Consider the following 4,905-nt stretch of genomic DNA (forward strand, 5'->3'; position numbering starts at 1 on the left):
GTTCACGCACGCACGTCCTCCTATGGCAAGCTGTGTGTTGGTGGATCACCGTTGTCAATGGCTACCTTCCATCCTTCCAGTGAAAACTACGCTCACGCGCTCTGTCACAGCACGGCTAATCACCGGTTGGTTCTCGATCCGGTTGGAATAGAGTCCATTGATTCCTTTGCGTTTGTCACTAACGCCCATCCTTCAGGAGTTTGAAGCTCGTCACAGTCATTTAATCCTTGAATCCTACTCGGAATACCACAGACAAGGTTTAGACTCTCCGGATTCTCATGAATGCCGCCATCAATTCTAGCTTATACCACAAAGATTCTGATTAAGAGATCTAAGAGATACTCATTCAATCTGATATAGAACGGAGGTGGTTGTCAAGCACACGTTCATGGGTTGAGAATGGTGATGAGTGTCACGAATCATCACCTTCATCACAGTTAAGCGCGAATGAACATCTTAGATAGGAACAAGCGTGTTTGAATAGAAAACAGAAATACTTGCATTAATTCATCGAGACACAGCAGAGCTCCTCACCCCCAACAATGGAGTTTAGAGACTCATGCCGTCAAAGAGTACAAAGTTCAGATCTAAAATGTCATGAGATACAAAATAAGTCTCTAAAAGTTGTTTAAATACTAAACTAGTAGCCTAGGTTTACAACAAATGAGTAAACTATGATGGATGATGCAGAGATCCACTTCTGGGGCCCACTTGGTGTGTGCTGGGGCTGAGAATTAAGCAATCCACGTGCAGAGGCCATTTGTGGAGTTGAACGCCAGTTTTTGTGCCAGTTTGGGCGTTCAACTCCAGCTTTTGATCCTTTTCTGGCGCTGGACGCCAAAATTGGGCAGAGAACTGGCGTTGAACGCCAGTTTACGTCATCTATCCTTGTGCAAAGTATGAACTATTATATATTGCTGGAAAGCCCTAGATGTTTACTTTTCAACGCAATTGGAAGCATGCCATTTCGAGTTCTGTAGCTCCAGAAAATCCACTTTGAGTGCAGGAAGGTCAGAATCCAACAACATCAGCAGTCCTTTTTCAGCCTGAATCAGATTTTTGCTCAGCTCCTTCAATTTCAGCAAGAAAAATACCTGAAATTACAGAAAAACACACAACTCATAGTAAAGTCCAGAAATATGAATTTTTCCTAAAAACTAATGAAAATAGACTAAAAACTAACTAAAACATACTCAAAACTATATGAAATTAACCCCAAAAAGTGTATAAAATATCCGCTCATCAGTTCCAAAACCACTTTGGAATCAAGGGAAGTTCTTATCTAAAGAACATTCAGACCATTATTATAAAATAATAGGTCTAAGATCAGTGATCCCGGAAGTTAGATTCGATCTGAAAGAAGACGAATATCCGGAGATCCAGGAGCAAATTCGAATCAGGAACTGGGAGGTCCTAGCTAATCCTGAAACGAAAGTGGGAAGGAATATGGTCCAGGAGTTCTATGCTAATATGTGGCATACAGACAGGCAAAGACTATCTGGATCTGATATCTATGACTATCGAACCGTGGTCAGAGAAAAGATTATTCATACCCACTCTGACAAGATCAGAGAGATCTTAAAGCTACCTCAGCTGAAAGATGATCCAGACTCCTTCAATAGGAGAATGATGAGAACAAACAAGAGCCTGGATAAGATTCTAGAAGACATATGCATCCCTGGAGCCAGGTTACTTGATTAAAGAACAGGAAGAGCAAGGGCGTGACTTGAGGGAATTAAAGCGCCAGAAGTTATCTCTTGAAGGACCAAGCACCCCACAGATCCGAGGAACATCCACTTCCCAGAACAAAGGTTGTTAAATTCCAATTTCTGCTTTAACTCTGTGATAGTTGTCGTTATAGGAGTTTACCTTAGGAGTCATATAATAGTAATTAGTGTCTATTTTGATTTTATCTCCAATTAAGTTATAGACTATTCTTCTCATCATCAGCAAATATGAATAAAATAGCAGATCTTTTGAATAAGAGGCAATAAAATTCGAGTTCTAATAAGAAAAAAAAATTCTAATTAGTAACATGTGGTGGCAATATTTTCTATCTTCTGAATGAATGCTTGAACAGTGCATATATCTTTTCAATTTGTTGTTTAAGACTATTAAATATGTTGACTCTTGAAAGAATGATGAACATGAGGCATGTTATTGATAATCTGAAAAATCATAAAAATGTTTCCTGAAGCAAGAAAAAGCAGCAAAGAACAAAGCTTGCAAAAAACAAATATATATATATATAGAAAGAAAAAGAAAAGCAAGCAGAAAAAGCCAAAAGCTCTTAAAACCAAAAGGAAAGGGTAAATAAAAAGGATCCCAAGGCTTTGAGCATCAGTGGATAGGAGGGCCTAAAGGAATAAAATCCTGGCCTAAGCGGCTAAACCAGGCTGTCCCTAGCCATGTGCTTGTGGCGTGAAGGTGTCAAGTGAAAACTTGAGACTGAGCGGTTAAAGTCAAGGTCCAAAGCAAAAAGAAGAGTGTGCTTAAGAACCCTGGACACCTCTAATTGGGGACTTTAGCAAAGCTGAGTCACAATCTAAAAGGGTTCACCCAATTATGTGTATGTGGCATTTATGTATCCGGTGGTAATACTGGAAAACAAAGTGCTTAGGGCCACGGCCAAGACTCATAAAGTAGCTGTGTTCAAGAATCATCATACTGAAATAGGAGAATCAATAACACTATCTGAATTCTAAGTTCCTGTAGATGCCAACCACTCTGAGCTTCAATGGATAAAGTGAGATGCCAAAACTGTTCGGAAGCAAAAAGCTACTAGTCCCGCTCATCTAATTAGAATCTGAGCTTCAATCAAAAACTCTAGATATTATTGCTTCTCAACCTATTAGTTTCAAGGTGATGTTCTTATCATCACAAAAGCTGATTGATTCTCATCAATTTAGCTGTTGAATGTAATGTCCTACTGAAGCTTGGCCAAACATGTCTAATTTTTTTAGACTGAAGTTTTAGACTAACATTGCATGATTCTTGGAATTCTTATTAAAAGTTTTGATTCTCTTTATTTTCTTTTCCATATAAGTTTCGAAAATCACAAAAAAAAAATTTATAAAACCATAAAAATAAAAAAATATTTTATCTTTGAGTCTAGTATCAATTTTTAAGTTTGGTGTCAATTGCATGTTTTTATTCTTCTTGCATTTTTCGAATATATGCATTATGTTCTTCATTGATCTTCAAGTTGTTCTTGATGATTTCAGTGCTCTGATCTTTAAATTCTCTTGTTTTGTGTGTTTTGTTGTTTTTCTTATGCATTCTCAATTTGTTAAAGCCTCTAAATACAAAATTTTTAAGTTTGGTGTCCTACATGCATTGTTTATTTGATCTTAGTTGTATTTTTTTATTTTTCATCATTAAAAATTCAAAAATATTTTCAAAACTATGTCTTTTCAAGTAAATAATATAGAGAATTGAAGATTCAGAACATTCAGCAGAGGAATCAAACAGAAAAAGCTGGGCGTTCAAAACGCCCAGTGAAGAAGGAAAACTGGCGTTTAAACGCCAATCAGGGTACCTGGCTGGGCGTTTAATGCCCAAAAAGGTAGGATTTTGGGCGTTAAATGCCAGAATGGATGCCATTCTTGGCGTTTAACGCCAAAAGGACACTAGAGGGAATATTTTGTTTTTAATTCAAATTTTTTTCAAATCTTCATAATTTTTCAAAATCAAATCTTTTTCAAATCATATCTTTTTAATCATATCTCTTCAAAATCAATCTCTTTCAATTTTTTTAATTTTCAAAAATCCTTGTTATAATTAAAGATTTACTTCAAAATTTTCAAGTTGTTACTTGCCTATTAAGAAAGGATTAAACTTTAAATTTTAGAATCATATCTTTTAATTTCTTGTTAGTCAAGTAATCAACTTTAATTTTAAAAACTTTCTTTTTCTAAATTGATTTTCAATCATATCTTCTCAATCATATCTTCTCAATCACATCTTTTTCAAAATTAACTCTCAATCATATCTTTTTGATTTCTAATTTCAAAATCTTTTTCAAAAATAACTTAATTTCTTTCCCAATTTTAGTTTTCGAAAATCATCAATCAATTTTTCAAAATTTCTTTTAATTATTTCAAAATCTTTTACTTTATTTTCGAAAATTCTTCCCCTCTTCTCACATCCTTCTATTTAAAGGACTAACACTCTTCCTCAAGGTGCAATTCGAACTCCCTCCTTCTTTATATGTTCGAATTCTCTTCCATCTACCTCCTCCTCCTTCTATTCTTCTTTTCCTCTGACACCTCAAAGAATCTCTATACTATGACATAGAGGATTTCCTACTTTCTTGTTCTCTTCTCTTTCACATGAGCAAGAACAAAGATAAAGGCATACTTGTTCAAGCTGATCCTGAACCTAAAAGGACCTTGAAGAGAAAGCTAAGAGAAGCTAAAGAACAATTCTCTTTAGAGGGCCTAACAGAGCTTTTCAAGGAAGAAGAAACCATGGCAGCCGAAAACAACAATGCCAACAATGCAAGGAAGGTGCTTGGTGACTTTACTGCACCTACTCCCGACTTCTATGGGAGAAGCATCTCAATCCCTACCATTGGAGCAAAGAACTTTGAGCTTAAGCCTCAATTAGTTTCTCTAATCTAACAGAATTGCAAGTTTCATGGACTTCCATTGGAAGATCCTCATCAGTTCTTAGCTGAATTCTTGCAAATCTGTGACACTTTCAAGACCAATGGGGTTGACCCTGAAGTCTACAGACTGATGCTTTTTCCTTTTGCTGTAAGAGACAGAGCTAGGACATGGTTGGATTCACAACCTAAAGAAAGCATGAACTCTTGGGAAAAGCTAGTCAATGCCTTCTTGGCAAAGTTCTTTCCACCTAAAAAATTGAGCAAGCTTAGAGTGGAAGTCCAAACCTTCAGACAGA

This window comes from Arachis ipaensis, chromosome B10 (assembly GCF_000816755.2).
Source record: "Arachis ipaensis cultivar K30076 chromosome B10, Araip1.1, whole genome shotgun sequence".
NCBI classification, from domain to species: Eukaryota; Viridiplantae; Streptophyta; class Magnoliopsida; order Fabales; family Fabaceae; genus Arachis; species Arachis ipaensis.